The sequence below is a fragment of the Rutidosis leptorrhynchoides genome, chromosome 11 (assembly GCF_046630445.1).
Source record: "Rutidosis leptorrhynchoides isolate AG116_Rl617_1_P2 chromosome 11, CSIRO_AGI_Rlap_v1, whole genome shotgun sequence".
In the NCBI taxonomy this organism is placed as follows: domain Eukaryota; kingdom Viridiplantae; phylum Streptophyta; class Magnoliopsida; order Asterales; family Asteraceae; genus Rutidosis; species Rutidosis leptorrhynchoides.
The window spans coordinates 377,938,590-377,960,140 of record NC_092343.1 but is presented as its reverse complement, the minus strand read 5'-3'; positions in this window follow the sequence as shown (position 1 = coordinate 377,960,140).

The following is a 21,551-nucleotide window of genomic DNA, read 5'->3' as shown; positions in this document are numbered from 1 at the left end:
TTTGCTACAGTTAACTGTTTCTTACTGCTACAGTTCACTGCTTCTTCCTACTGCACTTAACTGCCATTTTGCGACTGCTTGTTACTGTTTCTTTCTTAGTGCATTTTTTGATAGGAATCAGCCTTTGCTACTGCTTTCTTGCTACGGTCCTGAACCTACCCGCTCTGATACCAAGTGTTGGATCAAATGCCAATGACTCATATAAAATTTAATAAACAACTGCTACCGTTATCGATAATTTTAATACTTGACAAAATATAAGAAAAAAACAATAATAAGATAAAGTCTACATTGTAAACTTTCTCTCTGCATCTTTTATTCACAAACCAATGAGACTATATATAGCCTAGCAATTGCTCATGTTTAAAAAGCTAAGCCTCTAACTTTACTCAACTTTGCGACTATTTTATTTTGACTATTGACCCATACCCATGATCTTTTACTATTTATTTAATGTAAATATTAACACGCTAAGATTAGTAGACTTATTATTAATCTAAACTTACTAAATTTCTACCATGCCCATTTAATTTTTTTGGGTAAAGGGTTTTACCCGGTAAATATTATTAAAAATAATAATAAAAAGTACAATGAAGAACAACGACCACAAGTGTGCCTTGCAGCCTCACAAACAACCACAAACCTATATAGGCCCTAGAACAGTACTAGGTAACCAAGAACTTTCAACAACACCTACTACAACCAGCCCGATTTCATACCAAACGGGGTTCTTTCCTTATTATCATTTTTTCCAGCCATAAACGTGGCTGTTTCATTTCCATCAGGTTCTATGTCACTCGGTTCATCAACTAGGTGAAGTATATCATTATTAAGAGCTTCAAACGAATTATGAGTCTTTATTTGTGTACCTTTACTCTTCCCAAGATTACCCGTGTACTGTTCTCCTTTATTCTTATTTGCATCATTCGTCTTGTTCGTAGCCTCATGCTGATGTGCACTAGAAGTAGCACGAGCATCAGATTCTCTATTCTTCATATTTGCAGGACGATAGACAAGCTCTGGTTTTTGCTTTCCCATGGAAAAGGCCTTTGTTGTATTCAAGTTTTTAATATGTTTTCCTTCCACGGTAACGAACCCATCAGTATCCTTTGTGTTATTATCAACGGTTAAAGCCTCAACCTTTGTACATTGTGAATCCGTATGATCGAAAATAGAACAAGATGAACAACGTGGAGGCTTCCACTCATATTCGACCTTAAGAATGCAAATAGATTTTCTCGTACTATCTGTACTTGAAATAGCCATACGTAAACTTTCATCCTTCTCGGCAGATACTTCCACCAATGCACGGGAAAAGTTTGGTCAACCCCAAGATTCTAGACACATTGTGCTCGTGTACGAGTCCAACATCATGGGGGTACCAATATTTGATGCAATAACACTTAATCCGGTATCAGTAAAACCTGCAAGTGGAATATCATGTATTTTCACCTAAACCGGGACTCGAGATAACTCCTCCTTAGTTAGAGTTGTATCCGATGACCATGTATTAAGAATAATAGGAATAGATCGTATGATCCACGGGCTACTCTCCAACATGCCTTGCATCCCATCTAACGATGAAAACTTAAAAAAGAAAAATCCTTTGGAATTCATAATTATTTTCTCCAAACCAAACTTTCTCCAAACATTTGTCAAGTAATTCTTTACAACCGGATAAGCAACCCTCTTACCCAAGAAGTAACCATATAGTGTGTTATTATAACGTTCTTGTACTTCTAAAATGGATTCTAAAGGCAGCTCAATATCCACATCATCTTCGAGACTAGAAAGTGGTTCAATGAATCTAAAATTTACCTTCTTGGTAGACTCGGATCCATTCACAGCTTTAAGATAGGAGTTGGTCTTCGGTAAAAATCAATATGACTATCCTTCTTTTTCTGTACTGATGTAGAACCATGAACATCTACATTCTGTTGTGAATCATGAATACTCACGTTTGCAACCATCTCTTTTTTACCTAAGGCAGAGAACTCATAATTCATAACATTGGATTGGTTACCTTCATCCACTACAGCGAACTTTGTATTCACAATAGGATCATGTGAACCATCTTTAGGATTTGTGTGGGTCTCCTTCTCACCATCATTCTCTGAAGATACAGATGCTTTGTACACACTCACATGATCCTCCATAATTTCATCTTCTTTCTTCTCTTGCAATCCCATATGCTTCGTGAGGTTTAAGTCCACACCCAATGAATTAGGTAGCTCTTTGCCCAGCATCTCATCAATGGATGGACTACATGCGAACGGTAAAGGATCACACGGTTTCATGATTGAATCATCGCTGCTTGATTCCGAGTTCTCCCCACCAATCGTTCGGCTTCGTAAAACCCTAGGTTGGGTTTTAGTCGTGTTTTTCTTTTCCGTACCACCCGATGTCTTACCCATATCCAATCACCAATTAAACGACAAGACAAGATTAAAAGTGACAAAACAATTAAGCAAGAAGGAGAACGGCAATTGAGCAAGAAGGAGAACGGAATTGTCTTGCGAGGAAAATTGCCGCATTCACATTCCATTTAATTTAACAAGACGTAATCAATTACTCCAACAGATATTACTAGAATATGAAATAAAGTTTTATTAAATGTCAAAATAAAACATATAAATGAAGAAAAGGTATAAAAAAAATCTAACACATCTGTGAGTTATTTAAAGAAGAAAATGAAAGAAACTGAAATCAAAACAAAAGAAATGACAGAAACCAATAAGAAAATAAAACGTTAACAAAAGGAAATGGAATGAAAACAAAAGTAAATGAAACAAAATTAAAATGAAAACAATAGAGAAGTGAAATGAAAATAAAGGAAATAAACGAAAATTTATATTATTTTTGTTTGATATACTTTACATCTCAAAATAAATGATTAAAAAGAAATATGTTAGTTCATTATAACATACAATAAATAATTTCGATTCGCTCACTTAAAATTATCTTAATTATATATTATATATTATATATATTATATTATAATTATAATTATAATTATAATATATACTAAAACTCAAAGTTGAGTACTATTCCATTTATCCTAATGTTATTACATCTCTTTTCTATTTTTATTTTACTTATTTTTCTTTCTTTATTTATCAACCAATGATGTAGTTGTTACATGCATAAATCGGCCAAATTGCTCTCTAATCTTTGCATAACCTATGTGATGTACACTACAACCCATGTGACATTTCTTTTCTTTTTTAATATTCATTTTGACATTTTTTGTTACTTAATAACTTTTATATATTTTTAATATTATTTTGACAAGTTTGTTTTTAATTTTTGTTACATTTCTTTTTTCATTTGTTCTTACATTCTTTTTACATTTTATTAATCATGTCACATTTTTTAATATTATTTTAACATTTTTTTTAATTATGTCACACTGTTTTCAAACCATATGATTTACAAAATGCTTTTTAACCATCTTTTCTGGTTATGAATGTATTTTAACTATTCACGTATTTAATAGTTACATTTGAAAAATATTTTAAATTCTTAATTAATTTGATACATGAAAAGAAAAAAAAAAGTTACCCCGCTGCAATGCACGGGGTCACTTTACTAGTATTCACTAAATGATTACATATTAATTTAATATTACGCCACATAAAATTTCAACAATTCATTCTCTATCTAAATATAGATCCAAAAATAAAATAAAAGCAATAAAAACTTACAAATTAATAAAGTCATTTAAAAGGCATGGATGTAGTGTACGGTTTCTTCTATCATAACAATTACATACACCACTCAACTTACACTGAATTGCTATCTTCATAGTATGCTACCAGCCACCCAAAATGGGTAAAGCACCCTATTGTTCGGTTTTGGCTGTGGTGCATGGTTCTCCAATGAAGATAAACTCCTTACTAGTTACAATCAAACATACAGTGAAGGCCAATGACATTCATTACCCTCTAAAGCCGATACATTAGTTACTTATTTATCTTTTTCGATATTTACGTACTTATATCATTTTTATAATGGCACCTCTAAGTCATTCATTTTAAATGGACATTTAGTAGCTTAATTCAAGAAAATTATCTTAACCGCCTCTAATACATTTATATAATCAACTATGATGACCCGAAAAATTCTGACCAAATTTAAACTTAATGATTAATGTTTCTAACACGATAAGCAAAGTCTGTAAAAACTGAATCTCAATATTTTTGAACTACTTTCATATGTTCAATTACCCATCGACTGTTCTCAACGATTCGCGAACAATTATATGTAAATAGATACATATATACACTATAACTTGAAAACATAACAATGTACTAATTGTATGATACCATACATTAAACTTATTGGTTTAATTATCTATTTGAATAGATATGATAATTTGGAATAGTAATTGTATGAATAACTTGCGATGTGTATTTAAAACGTATTTATGAATATTGAATATTTATTAACTTGGTCATAAAACGTTTTGGTTTAAAACAATTTTATTAAATATACTTTGATAGATAACGAGATGATGATTTATAGAAGTAAATGACCAAAACACTCAAATGTATAAGTTATATTTCGAGTGATATAGTTTATGGATAATTTAAGTCTATATTTTGTCAAAGGTACGAGTCACGAAACGTAAAGTGCTAGTTTTCTAAGCGTACAAAAATGCGTTCGAGAAACCGGAACCGGGACATGAGTCGAGTGATAACATACAAGTCATCGGAACAAAAATTACAAATCAACTATGCACGTGAATATTATATAATATATAATTAATTATATAAATATAATATATTATATATATTATATTTAAATATGTCGACAAGCAAGAAAACAAAACGATGGGTGCTGGACAGCTAGGCCATGCGATCGCATGGCCAAATGCCCTACAACCCATGCGATCGCATGGCAGGGGATTTCAGGAATTGCCTATAAAAGCTCGATCATTTTTGGCTTATAACATACACATATACTTCCTCCGTATGCATTATTATTTATATTATTATTATTATTATTATTATTATTATTATTATTATTATTATTATTATTATTATTATTATTATTAAGATTAATATTATTATTATTAATCTTATTATTATTAGTAGTATTATACATAAAATACTACGACGAGGTTATGAGCGTGTCACTTTCAAAATGGGTTTTCAAACGGGATAGAGCTAAGAAAACGATGAGTTATAGCTATGGAGGTTATGGGTAATGTTCGTGGGTATTATTTGCAAGTCAAACCTAGTGTTTATCATCTCTATTGCGTCTACGTACTTTCCTGCAATATTGAATCACAATATTGATACGTGAGCATTCATATCTTATCTTTTGTATATTAATAGTGTATTTATGTCTAGCGCTCGAGTATATATATTTATGCATGTTTGGATGTAAAATTTCGTTGTTAAATAGTTTATGATGAATCACGAATTTAATACATATATTATTGATAAAAGGTATATGATATGCATGTTTTTGGAAAGCTGGCGAAAAATCAATAACTTTTCATTTAGAAATCGCGTAATTTCGATGAACGAATTAAAAGATATGATCAACTGAATTATGATTGATGTTAATTGAATTGCCTTTGAATCTGCAATTAAGATTTAAACAACTTGTTTGTAAGATTGATAAATTGGATTTTTTTTTTTAATATTATCAGCCGAGTAAATGAATTCTTATATAAGGCACGTCTCGTTTTGTTGAACAATTGTCAAAATTGACTGTTTTATCATATTTTAAAGCCTTATGAAAACTATAGTCTAATTTTACAGTATTTGAGAAACTATGTGAAATGTTAAAATGTTTCGATTGCCATGATCATTCAACTATAGTATTGAGTCAGATTGACTTTTTGAAACGACTTTTGATAACTTTTGTATGTCGGTCTTGAGCATTAGGATTGTGATACACTATGACCTGACCTAGCTTGATAGACATTTATTGACCAACATATGTTCTCTAGGTTGAGATCTATGGTTATTTGGTATTCCGAGTTTCGGTCACATTTCGGTGAACGACTTTATGTGCTGCTAAGGTGAGTTTCATTTGCTCCCTTTTTAATTGCTTTTGCAATCTATATTTTTGGGCTGAGAATACATGCACTTTATTTTAAACGCAATGGATACAAGTACATACTAAATTCTACACCGAGTTTGAACCGAAAATTCCTTAGCTTTGGTAACTAGTAAATGCCGGTTATAAGAACTGGTGGGCGCGAGTAGTTATATATGGATCCATAGGGCTTGACATCCCCGTCTGTTCCAGGTATAGAAACCCTAGCCTGAACTATAAAACAGACGTATGCTATTTGAGGTTAGTACACATTGGATTACGTGTATTGTACATGTTGGTTGCATGTATGTTAAAACATGGGTACTTATTATAACGTTAAAGCTTAGTTACCAGGGTGCTCAATCTTGTAGAATATTTTGATAAACGTTTCTGGAAGAAACAACTGAAATCTTGTGATCCACCTTTATATACAGATTATGCGATACATTAAAACTATGAACTCACCAACCTTTGTGTTGACACTTGTTAGCATGTTTATTCTCAGGTTCCCTAGAAGTCTTCCGCTGTTTGCTTATATGTTATACAAGATATGTGCATAGAGTCATGCATGCTTTATTCGAGAAAACGTTGCATTCACAAATCATCACCATCTAGCTTATTTTGACTGCATTGTCAACAGAAGTATTATTGTAAACTATTATATTACGGTGATTGTCTATATGTAGAAATCATCAGATGTCGAAAACCTTTGATTTAAATATTCATTTATGGTGTGCCTTTTTAAAAGAATGCAATGTTTACAAAACGTATCATATAGAGGTCAAATACCTCGCAATGAAATCGATGAATGACGTGTTCGTCCATATGGATTTGGAGCGATCGTCACAATTGGTATCAGAGCATTGGTCCTAGTGAACCAGGTCTTGCATGAGTGTGTCTAACTGATAGTTGTTAAGATGCATTTGTAAGTCTGGACTTCGACCGTGTCTGCATGTTAAAAGTTTTGCTTATCATTTCTTGTCAGAAATTACATGCTTATTATTCTTAAGTCTAGACACGTTTTCCTGCATTTATTGCATAAATAGTGTATAGACAAAAATTCGTATCTTAGCGTATCTATTACTGTAAACTTTTCCTGACATCTTCCGAAAATTTCTCCGTGATTTATGGAATTTGGTATTATATATACATATGTAAATTATGTATTAAAGAATACCAAAATAAAATCTATAATTTAATTCATATCAAAAATCATCTCCCTAATTATACAAGATGGATCTCGTATCTAGTTCAAATTCCTTAAACTCCGACAGCTATTCCGATATGGATATTCACCTGAATTCCGAAGACAGTGTAACCGGAATGGATCAACCAATCAGCCATCACCTATTCTGGATGAATTGGGGATGGGTTCGTAGCCTGCTTAGTCATTGGAGACAAGAAGAAGGTGATCCCTTCCATCCACCACATTTCCCTCTTGGCGAAGAACCTGAAGCACTTACCGGCGAACCTGTTCGAGACACAATTTTCTCTCTCATTTCCAGAGTATCTCGTCACGATAATATACTATCTCAAATTCTGAATCTTATTCATCCGCTCGTCCGAACCAACAATCATCCCAGTGTAATAGAAGAAGTCAACGAGCTTCGCGCTCGGGTAGTGGCTTTGGAGAATATGGTGCAAAGGTTACAAGCACTAGCAGCATCATCGGCATCAACAGTACCACCGACAACAACACCAACAGTACCATTACCACCACCAACAACAACCGCATCGCAAACCTCAACTTCACAATCTGTCCCACGAGCATCAACGTCATACGCCCTATAGATACCAAGGAATATCAACAACAACAAACGATGAAGTATTGATTCATAACTTCATCGAAGAAATATTCTGCAGAGAATATGTAGTTTCTAAAAGTTTTAGAGATTATATATTCTAATGCATATTGTAAATTAGAAGTGGGCGGATTGAAATAATAAAGTGAAACCCTGACAGGAATAGTACGCGATTTACAAGCTAGACTTGTTATACAAGCAGCATCAACAGTACCGTCAGCATTACCAGCACGTCAGTACTATCAGCATCATCAGCACTAGCAGCACCTATAACATCACGATTTCCACCAGTTCCATAATCACCAACATCATCACAAATCAACAACGCATATATTATATTTATGAAGTATTAACTCATTTCCCCTGAAGAAATTATATGTATATTATATATATATATATATATATATATATATATATATATATATATATATATGTGTGTGTGTGAAATTTGAAATCAAAATAAATCTTTTCGTACTGCTATTACATGTTAATCATAACTGGTAGGTACTACTCTGTAAGTTCGTGTTACTAATATGCTATACATCCTTCGTTAATGACTTAACAATCGTTAACTATAATCTCTGCTTTGACTTAATAGATTCCATTTCATAATAAATTAAGTGTATTATTCAAATACATGATTGATTTTACACTTTCATTTTCGATGTACTTGAAACTTTCCAGAAAACATCATTCCTACCTTGCGAAGTTAGCAAGAGTTCCATAAGTACCAACATGATTCACTGAGAAAATATCAATAAAACTGAATAACGAAGTATTGATTTCATTAGTGAAATACTCCGCGAAGATTATGTAATCTCTAATGTTTTAGAGATTAATCATTTCTAAGTCAAGCCGAAAATCAAATGAACTTAATATGATATTAACTCATTAAATCTGTATTACATTTGAAGAAAATATACATATATATATATTCGTAAAGACTGTAATAAAAAAATTCTTTTGTACAAAATATTAATTGTGAAATCTTTAACGGGTAGGTAATACCCGGGAAATATATAGGTTCACAATTAATATGTTACACTGTACATTCTTTAATTTTGATTCAAAAATCATTAACTATACTCACTATCTTCACAGCAATGTACAATCATTTCATACAAATTCAATTACATATTATGATATTGACGGATCAGAATCCAAGTCATAACTCTGAACCAGTGACATCATTCTTAGATCTTTACATTTTTCAAAGCTATACTTTGACTTCAAAACTGTGCAAGATCCTTTAACGTTGTTATTAACGAAAATAATCTTGCAATTCTTTTCAAAGTATCCAGTTTTATCACACTTCCAACCAGTCAACTTCGAATTTTCAGATTAGCCTTATTATTACCTTGACATATACGTTTTTATTACTGGGGAACCTTTCATGTCCCACCACATTAGCAGTAAATTTACCAACAACTTCATTGATCCTTGACCTTCCAAAAAATTCTTATACTCATTGAAACCTTATCATGTACTCATCCACATCTTGTAACAATAATTGCCATACCAACTACCAGGAATTAGCAATCAGTATTTAGAATTTCGCAGCAATTCTACGCCAACAGTTATATATATATATATGTATATATATATATATATATATATATATATATATATATATATATATATATATATATACATATAATGGCTATCTTCTAAACTTACCTACTTCGAATGTGAAGTTTTTTAAAAACTGAAAGGACCCGTTCATATTCATTATAAACGATTCACAATAGTTGATTACATCGCGAGGTATTTGACCTCTATATGATACATTTTACAAACATTGCATTCGCTTTTAAAAGACAAACTTTCTTTACAACGAAAGTTGACGGTATGCACACCATTTCATAATACATCCAACTATAATTGGCTTAATAATAATCTTGATGAACTCAATGACTCGAATGCAACGTCTTTCAAAATATGCCATGAATGACTCCAAGTAATATCTTTAAAATGAGCTAATGCACAGCGGAAGATTTCTTTAATATCTGAGAATAAACATGCTTTAAAGTGTCAACCAAAAGGTTGGTGAGTTCATAGGTTTATCATAACAATCATTTCAATATATTAATAGACCACAAGATTTCCGTTTATAAATATATGTACACTCGCAAGTGTATAAAAGTATTCTATAAGTTGTAGGCACCCGGTAACAAGCCTTAACGTTCATGTTTTACCCTCTGAAAGTACACCGAATCAGGTGTGTTATATAAACCTCGAAGTACTAAAGCATCCCATAGTCAAGATGGGGTTTGTCAGGCCCAATAGATCTATCTTTAGGATTCGCGCCTACCGTACATAGACAAGTAGTTTAATGTTACCAAGCTAAGGGTATATTTCTGGTTTAAACCCACGTAGAATTAGTTTTAGTACTTGTGCCTATTTTGTAAAACAGTTATAAAATACGCATGTATTCTCAGCCCAAAAAAATATATAATGCAAAAGCATTTAAAAAGGGAGCAAATGAAACTCACAATACTGTATTTCGTAGCAATTATGTATATGACGGCATTGAACAAGTGCAGGGTTTGTCTCAGATTCACAAACGTATCAATATTATGATTCAATATTGCAGGAAAGTACGTAGACGCAACAAAAATGATAAACGTTAGGTTGACCTCACGAGCAATACCCTCGATCAATACCCATAACCTCCATAGCTATAACCCATAATCTCCTTAGCTCTATCCCATTTGAAAACTTATTTTGAAATCGTCTGAGTATAACTCCGTCGTAGTATTTTATGTATACTAATAATATCTTGAAATAATACAAAGAAAATATATATATGTAATTCGATTGAGAGAGTTTAGAGAAATATATTTTCAAGTTTCTATGAAATAATGAAACCTATTGAATTCTATTTATAATAGATTTTTGAATTATTAAAGTATGAATTATTAAAGTGAATTATTAAAGTATGAATTATTAAAGTGAATTATTAAAGTGAATTATTAAAGTATGAATTATTAAAGTGAATTATTAAAGTGAATTATTAAAGTATGAATTATTAAAGTGAATTATTAAAGTATAAATTATTAAAGTAAATTATTAAAGTATGAATTATTAAAGTAAATTATTAAAGTGAATTATTAAAGTATGAATTATTAAAGTGAATTATTAAATATGAATTATTAAAGTATGAATTACTAAAGTGAATTATTAAAGTATGAATTATTAAAGTTAAAGTAAAATAAAAGTAAAGTAAAGGTAAAGTTAAAGTATAGTAAAAGTATAAAACTATATACGTATAATACGCGTATAAATATATATAATATTAATTTAAATCGTTATATATATTTAATAAAATAAAATATAAATATCGTTATCTTTATCATACTGGTTAAGTAATGAGTTGTCAAAAGTGGTTCTAGATATTTATAAAAGATATATACATTTTAATAATAAAGTTCTTTTTAAACTGAAAACGTTTTTTGTACTTTTGAAACTAAATCAAATAAATATGATAATTTTGTTTTCCAAAACTAAATATATTTAAGAATCATTTTGTTAAAAGGTTAAAATAATGGAAATCGTTATATCACAAAACATTTTAGAAAAGTAGAATTATATATATTCATAATAGGTTTCAAGTTTTTAAATTACAGTCTGTTGGTGAAGTATGGGATAAAGTCCAAAGGTTAAACAAACGTATGAAATCATCTTAATGAAAAATGTCGAGTTACTTAACTTGTCGATATCCAACATCTAAGTTATTTACACTCCACGTTCTTATTTTCATATTAAATAAAATGAAAGTTAACATATTTATCTTATCAAGGTCACGAGGAAAATATTATAAAACATGCCTTGGAAATTAAACAGGAATTTCCACTAACCCTTGTCTAGTTCTCGTTAATTGACACATTTGTTCTTATTTATAAATCACTTTACCATTTTCCGAATGTTGTCAAAAAGAATAGATTTCTTAAATCACAGTGAACCTCATAACATAGACCTGTAATCATATCATAATGTATCTGATAATTCAATCATTTGATATTATCTCTTAATTATGTCGATAAATATATCGAAACAAATACATTCATGTAAAGTATCATATATCTAATACTTTGTTAATGTTTTCAGTTAATATTATATATTATATATACATATCTATATACTCATAATTGTTCGTGAATCGTCGAACACGATCAAAGGGTAATTGATTACATGAATGTAGTTCCAAACTTTTTGAGATTCAACATTACAAATTATGCTTATCGTGTCGGATACATATAAAGGTTAAGTTTAAATTTGGTCGGAAATTTCCTGGTCGTCACAGTACCTACCCGTTAAAGAAATTTCGTCCCGAAATTTGATCGAGGTCGTCATGGTTAACAATAAGAATGTTATTATGACGAATATAAGTTGATTCATAGGGTTTTATCATGATTGAGAAATATGGATAAAATAATTTGATTACTCGAAACGTATGAGTGAAGCTATCGTAAAAGAGTGAAATGAGAAAATTGGGATTCGTCTTATCTTTTGACGTCATCACGGTTGATCTCCGGATTAAAGAAAATCTTTGTAATCTATATAGGATTTGATTCTTCGATGATTAAGAAAATTATGATCCTCTTCGATTTAATGCGATGATTCATCTCGATTTTTCTGTCGGATATTTCACTATAAATTCACCTCCTTCGTTTCCTTTTAATTCACACCTTCTATTCTTTCTCCCTCAATTCTTACTTTAAAATTATTTGTCAATATGCTTCATCCAGTGCTGATTCTCGATATACTCATCACTTTCATATATGTCGTTCTTCTTTTTCATCTACCTCCAGAAGAATCTATTTACTTCTACTATACTCTTGGTTTTATAGTGTTTTTAGTTCTTCCTTGTCTTTATATTGCTATATGCATCGATATATACAGTTTATAGGTTCTGAGTTGTTGTTGGGTTTTATATCTTCCCTTATATTTCGATGTCCCTACTTCTGTCTTCTATAATCACTGTCATCCCCAATTAATGCTCTCTATTATTTGCTGCGATTTATACCCCAATTTCTATTTCGGAGTTTTGTCCTTTCGTTTCTTCTTCTTGCAATTAAGCACCGTTTGTAATGGTCCAGAATTCGCATATATGAATTTCGGAATGAACATTGTTAATGTTCTAAGAAGGAAATTGTAATGGCATGATCTTGACTTGTCAAATTACTAGAATACCTCGAAAAAGGGCGAATCATCAAAAAAATATTTTCTTAATATTTTAGAGACTAAAGAGAATACAAGAGTCGTGTAACATAGCACATGATGACGTTATGATCTGTGAATCATCACGTTCCATTTAGAAACTCAGCATGACTTACTGTAATATAATCACGTTGATCAAGTGTCATTATATTATACTAGTTCATGCTTCAATTCCCAACACTACTTCAAAAATATTCCTATTTTAAATTCGAAAGTTTCAGAATTTAGAAACTAAAATAGTTTCTTTTATGATGTAATACAGACAGCACGAAGAGGTAAATGATTTCAGATAAGAATAATTATGGAAATATCTTCAGAAATATGGAGGATATTTATAATGAAAGATACGATGATATCTTAAAATTTCTAATATCAGTGGATGATGAAGAATATTGTCCGTAAGGGTTTAGAATCAGGAGCAAGGTATTCGATAATGACTTCAGCAGACGCAGAATCATTTGGATTCTTTGAAGGTAGATTTCGTCCTTGTGATTTATCCACAGCCTTCTTCATGGTTTGCTCAATCCGTATTTTTTTTTTCAGTACCAAATCTTCTCTTTTTCTGAGCATTGCCAACACACTACTCTTTATCATCAAACTTTTTACTGTTAAGGTCGTTTATAGTTTTTGCTGCTTCATCAGTATTTCGAGAACTAGTTCGCAGTTTAGGGTATTTTTCAGAAACTTCACATTCAAAGTATATAAGTCCAGAAGATAGACACATATAATTGCTGGCGTAGACATGCTACGAGATTTTAAAATACTGATTGCTAATTTCCGATGATTCGTATGGCAATTCTCGTTACAAGATGCAGATGAGTAAATGATGGGGTTTTGATAAATATAAAGATTTTTCAGAAAGTCAAAGATCAATGAAGTTGTTAATAAGTTTACTGCTAATGTGGCGAGATATGAAAGGTTCCCTGGTAATAATGATGAAGGGGTAATCATTATAATAAGGCTTATTCGATTGAACAATTGAAGTTGGTTTGCTGGAGCTGTGACAAAACCGTCTATTTTTAGAAGGGATTGAAAAGTTATTTTAGCTAGTAAATGCCAAAAGGTCTGACATGGACACATGTTAAATTATGACTTTGGTTTCAAGAGTTTTTCAGGTACGTAACTGTGGATAACATGTGGTTGGATCATCATCTCGATTATTCATTATTTGAAGTGTCTTCGGGTATTTCGAAGGGCTTGAACACAGATTATAATTGTTAATATACATACGATGTTCTAACACAGTTTTGAAGTTAAAGTATAGCTTTGAAAGATGTAAGAATCTAAGAGTGATGATACCAGTTATAACTTGAATTGAATTCGGCGATTTCAAAATCAGAATATGTAATTAGATTTTTGAATGAGTATGGTTGTTTTGATTTCTATAAAAGAATGTATATTCTTGTAAAAGTAGGGAGTATAATGGATGATTTGCTAAATCAGATTCGAAGAATGTAACATATTAATTGTGAATTTATATATCTCTCGGGTATTACCTACCCGTTAAAAAAAATGTCACAATTAATATTTTGTACAAAAGAATTTTATTATAGTCTTTATGGAAATATATGTGTATATTTCTTCAGATGTAATATAGATTTAATGAGTTAATATTAAATTAAACTCACTTGATTTATGGTTAAGGCTAGGATAGATAATTTCTAAACTTTAGAAATTACATAATCGTCGTAGAATGTTTTCCCAATGAAGTTATGAATCAATACTTCATCGTTGTGGTATTCCTTAGTATCTACAGGGCGTATGACGTCGATGCTCATGGGACAGATTGTGAAGTTGAGGTTTACGATGTGGTTGTTGTTGGTGGTGGTAATGGTACTGTTGGTGTTGCTGATGGTGGTACTGTTTATGCTGCTGGTGCTGCTGCTGATGTTTGTAACCTTTGCACCATATTCTCCAAAGCCACTACCCGAGCACGAAGCTCGTTGACTTCTTCTATTACACCGGGATGATTGTCGGTTTGGACGAGCAGATAAATAAAATCTAGAATTTGGTGTAGTATGTAATCGTGACGAGATACTCTAGAAATAAGAGAGAAAATGGTGTTTCGGATAGGTTCGCCAGTAAGTGCTTCAGGTTCTTCGCCAAGAGGGCAATGTGGTGGATGGAAGGGATCACCTTCTTCTTGTCTCCAATGATTAAGGAGGCTACGAACCCATCCCCAATTCATCCAGAATAGATGATGACTAATTGGTTGATCCATTCCGGTTACACTGCTTTCGGAACTTAAGTGGGATTCCATTTCGGAATCCGAGGGACTTGAACTAATGACGAATTCCATTTCGTACGATTGAATAAAGAATTTTTCGATATGAAATGATTTTCCGGCTATCGGGTGGTATTCTAATTATATAGAGCAAAAGGTTTCGTAGATTACGGAGGAATTTACGGAATATGTCAGGCAAAGTTTACAGTAACAGATACGCTAAGATATGAATTAGCAGATATGCTAAGATATAAATTTTGTCTATACACTATTTATGCAATCAATGCAATAAGATGTGTCTAGACTAAGAATGATAAGCAGGTAATTTTCGACAAAAATGATGAGCAAAACTTTTGACATGCAGACACGGTCGAAGTCCAGACTCACTAATGCATCCTAACGACTATCAGTTAGACACACTAATGCAGACCTGGTTCGCTAAGACCATCGCTCTGATACCAACTGAAAGGACCCGTTTATATTCATTATAAACGATTCACAATAGTTGATTACATCGCGAGGTATTTGACCTCTATATGATACATTTTACAAACATTGCATTCGTTTTTAAAAGACAAACTTTCTTTACAACGAAAGTTGACGGTATGCACACCATTTCATAATACATCCAACTATAATTGGCTTAATAATAATCTTGATGAACTCAATGACTCGAACGCAACGTCTTTCAAAATATGCCATGAATGACTCCAAGTAATATCTTTAAAATGAGCTAATGCACAGCGGAAGATTTCTTTAATATCTGAGAATAAACATGCTTTAAAGTGTCAACCAAAAGGTTGGTGAGTTCATAGGTTTATCATAACAATCATTTCAATATATTAATAGACCACAAGATTTCCGTTTATAAATATATGTACACTCGCAAGTGTATAAAAGTATTCTATAAGTTGTAGGCACCCGGTAACAAGCCTTAACGTTCATGTTTTACCCTCTGAAAGTACACCGAATCAGGTGTGTTATATAAACCTCGAAGTACTAAAGCATCCCATAGTCAGGATGGGGTTTGTCAGGCCCAATAGATCTATCTTTAGGATTCGCGCCTACCGTACATAGACAAGTAGTTTAATGTTACCAAGCTAAGGGTATATTTCTGGTTTAAACCCACGTAGAATTAGTTTTAGTACTTGTGCCTATTTTGTAAAACAGTTATAAAATACGCATGTATTCTCAGCCCAAAAAAATATATAATGCAAAAGCATTTAAAAAGGGAGCAAATGAAACTCACAATACTGTATTTCGTAGCAATTATGTATATGATGGCATTGAACAAGTGCAGGGTTTGTCTCAGATTCACGAACGTATCAATATTTTGATTCAATATTTCAGGAAAGTACGTAGACGCAACAAAAATGATAAACGTTAGGTTGACCTCACGAGCAATACCCTCGATCAATACCCATAACCTCCATAGCTATAACCCATAATCTCCTTAGCTCTTTCCCATTTGAAAACTTATTTTGAAATCGTCTGAGTATAACTCCGTCGTAGTATTTTATGTATACTAATAATATCTTGAAATAATACAAAGAAAATATATATATATGTAATTCGATTGAGAGTGTTTAGAGAAATATATTTTCAAGTTTCTATGAAATAATGAAACCTATTGAATTCTATTTATAATAGATTTTTGAATTATTAAAGTATGAATTATTAAAGTGAATTATTAAAGTATGAATTATTAAAGTGAATTATTAAAGTATGAATTATTAAAGTAAATTATTAAAGTGAATTATTAAAGTATGAATTATTAAAGTGAATTATTAAAGTATGAATTATTAAAGTAAATTATTAAAGTGAATTATTAAAGTAAATTATTAAAGTGAATTATTAAAGTATGAATTATTAAAGTGAATTATTAAAGTATGAATTATTAAAGTATGAATTACTAAATTGAATTATTAAAGTATGAATTATTAAAGTTAAAGTAAAATAAAAGTAAAGTAAAGGTAAAGTTAAAGTATAGTAAAAGTATAAAACTATATACGTATAATACGCGTATAAATATATATAATATTAATTTAAATCGTTATATATATTTAATAAAATAAAATATAAATATCGTTATCTTTATCATACTGGTTAAGTAATGAGTTGTCAAAAGTAGTTCTAGATATTTATAAAAGATATATACGTTTTAATAATAAAGTTCTTTTTAAACTGAAAACGTTTTTTGTACTTTTGAAACTAAATCAAATAAATATGATAATTTTGTTTTCCAAAACTAAATATATTTAAGAATCATTTTGTTAAAAGGTTAAAATAATGGAAATCGTTATATCACAAAACATTTTAGAAAAGTAGAATTATATATATTCATAATAGGTTTCAAGTTTTTAAATTACAGTCTGTTGGTGAAGTATGGGATAAAGTCCAAAGGTTAAACAAACGTATGAAATCATCTTAATGAAAAATGTCGAGTTACTTAACTTGTCGATATCCAACATCTAAGTTATTTACACTCCACGTTCTTATTTTCATATTAAATAAAATAAAAGTTAACATATTTATATTTATCTTATCAAGGTCACGAGGAAAATATTATAAAACATGCCTTGGAAATTAAACAGGAATTTCTACTAACCCTTGTCTAGTTCCCGTTAATTGACACATTTGTTCTTATTTATAAATCACTTTACCATTTTCCTAATGTTGTCAAAAAGAATAGATTTCTTAAATCACAGTGAACCTCATAACATAGACCCGTAATCATATCATAATGTATCTGATAATTCAATCATTTGATATTATCTCTTAATTATGTCGATAAATATATCGAAACAAATACATTCATGTAAAGTATCATATATCTAATACTTTGTTAATGTTTTCAGTTAATATTATATATTATATATACATATCTATATACTCATAATTGTTCGTGAATCGTCGAACACGGTCAAAGGGTAATTGATTACATGAATGTAGTTCTAAACTTTTTAAGATTCAACATTACAAATTATGCTTATCGTGTCGGATACATATAAAGGTTAAGTTTAAATTTGGTCAGAAATTTCCGGGTCGTCATAAAAACACCCCAAACTGCGAGACTAGTTCTCCGAAATTGGAAAAATGCCGATGAAGCAGTAAAAACTGTAAACGACCTTAACAGTCAAAAGTTTGATGATAAAGAATAGTATGGTGGTAAAGCTAAGAAAAAGAGAAGGTTTGGAACTCGAAAATGGATTGAGCATACCATGAAGGAGGCTGTGGACAAATCACAAAGACTAAACCTACCTTCAAAGAATCCAAATGATTCAGTGTCTGCTGAAGTCAATAACGAATACCTTGCTCCTGACTCTAAACCTTTATGAACAAATCTTCTTCATCATCCTTCGATATTAGAAATTCTAAGATATCATCATATCTTTCATTATAAATATCTTCGATATTTCTGAAGATATCTTCATAACAATTATTATCCGAAATTATTAATCTCTTCGCGTTATCTGTGTTACATCATAAAAGAAACTGTTTAGTTTCTGAAATTCTGAAAAAATTCGAATTTAAAATATGAATGTTTTGAAGTAGTGTTGGGAACTGAAGCATAAATTAGTATAATATAATGACACTTGATGAACGTGATTATATTACAGTAAGTCATGCTGAGTTTCTAATGGAACGTGATAAAGATTCACAGATCATACCCTCATCATGAACCATTTTACATAATTCTTTCATTCTATATAATCTCTAAACATATTAAGAAAATATTTTTCTTGATGATTCGGTCTTTTCCAGATATTCTGGTAATTTGACAAATCAAATCGTGCTATTACCTTTCCTTTCTACTTTGTATATTATGATCATTCAAAACTTCATACCTACGAATTCTAGACCATTATCCGCTTGACTTAAGGTCGGGAAGAGAAAACAAAAGCATGAAGCTCCTAAATATAATGGATAATATAAAGCCCAATAACAACCCCAAAATTTACAAACCGTGTATATCAATGCGTATCGCAATATAAAGACACGGGAGAATGAAAAACACTATAACCCCAAGGTAATAATAGAAGAAAATAATCTCCTCTGGTGGCAGATGAAAAAGAAGAATGAGTGATACGACAGCCAAGAAAATATCAAGAATCATAACTGGATTAAGCATTTTCACAATCTATTAGGATGTATGAAATAAGGAAGAAGATGTAGGAGTAATGAAAATAATGAAACAGAAGAGGTCAATTTATAGCGAAATATCAGACATAGCAATCTAGGCAGATTACGCATTTAATCAAAGGAAATCATAATTTCCTTAAATTTCGAAGAATCAAATCTTATTTAGATTATAAAGATTTTCTATTCCTTAAATTACGGAAATCAATCGTTACTACGTCAAGAGTTAAAATGAAGCTCTATTCTTCATTTCACTCTATTACGATAACTTCCCTCATACGCTTCGAGTAATCGGATTGTTTTATCCATATTATTCAACGGTGATAAAATTCTATTTACCAACTCATATTCATCATAAAAACATTTTTATTGTTAGCCATGATGACCTGACTCAAATTTCGGGACAAAATTTCTTTAACGGGTAGGTACTGTGATGACCCGGAAAATTCTGACCAAATTTAAACTTAATGATTAACGTTTCCGACACGATAAGCAAAGTCTGTAAAAACTGAATCTCAATATTTTTGAACTACTTTCATATGTTCAATTACACATCGACTGTTCTCGACGATTCGCGAACAATTATATGTAAATAGATACATATATACACTATAACTTGAAAACGTAACAATGTACTAATTGTATGATACCGTACATTAAACTTATTGGTTTAATTATCTATTTGAATAGATATGATAAGTTGGAATAGTAATTGTATGAATAACTTGCGATGTGTAGTTAAAACGTGTTTATAAATATTGAATATTTATTAACTTGGTCATAAAATGTTTTGATTTAAAACAATTTTATTAAATATACTTTGATAGATAACGAGACGATGATTTATAGAAGTAAATGACCAAAACACTCAAATGTATAAGTTATATTTCGAGTGATATAGTTTATGGATAATTTAAGTCTATATTTTGTCAAAGGTACGAGTCACGAAACGTAAAGTGCTAGTTTTTTAAGCGTACGAAAATGCATTCGAGAAACAGGAACCGGTACATGAGTCGAGTGATAACGTATGAGTCATCGGAATAAAAATTACAAATCAACTGTGCACGTGAATATTATATAATATATAATTAATTATATAAATATAATATATTATATATATTATATTTAAATACATCGATAAGCAAGAAAACAGAACGATGGGTGCTAAATGCCCTACAACCCATGCGATCGCATGGCAGGGGATTTCAGGAATTGCCTATAAAAGCTCGATCATTTCTGGCTTATAACACACACATATACTTCCTCCGTATGCATTATTATTTATATTATAATTATTATTATTATTATTATTATTATTATTATTATTATTATTATTATTATTATTATTATTAAGATTAATATTATTATTATTAATCTTATTATTATTAGTAGTATTATACATAAAATACTACGACGAGGTTATTGTGATGACCCGGAAATTTCCGATCAAATTTAAACTTTAATCTTTATATATTTCCGACACGATAAGCAAAAATCTGTAATTTTGAGTCTTGAAAGTTTTGAAATCTATATTCATGTAATCAATTGCCCTTTGACTAATCCCGACAATTCACGAACAATTGTTAAAAATAAATAAATAAATAAATATATATATATATATATATATATATATATATATATATATATATATATATATATATATATATATATATTAAATTGGATTGACAAAATATAAATTAATCATTGGAAATCATCATGTAAAAATAAAATACAAGATAAGAAATTTGTTATTAAAATAAATCTATGTGTAGATATATATAAATTTTATACAAAATTATTAGATGTATATTGAGATATATAAAAATTATAGATATTATGTAATTATTCAATATTATAAATAATATGAAATATTAATATATTAGATATAATCACAAATTAAGGATATAGTATCATAATATTTTTTATTACCTTCATTATTATTAATAATACTAATATCAATACTAGTATGAATTATGTTATTATTATTATTGTGATTAATAAATGTTAATAGTTTTAAGGTTATTATAATAAAGATTTTTAGTATAAATATTTTATGAGAAAGATTGAAATTACAAATTTGTTATGATTTAAATAATTTGTTGGTTATTATTATC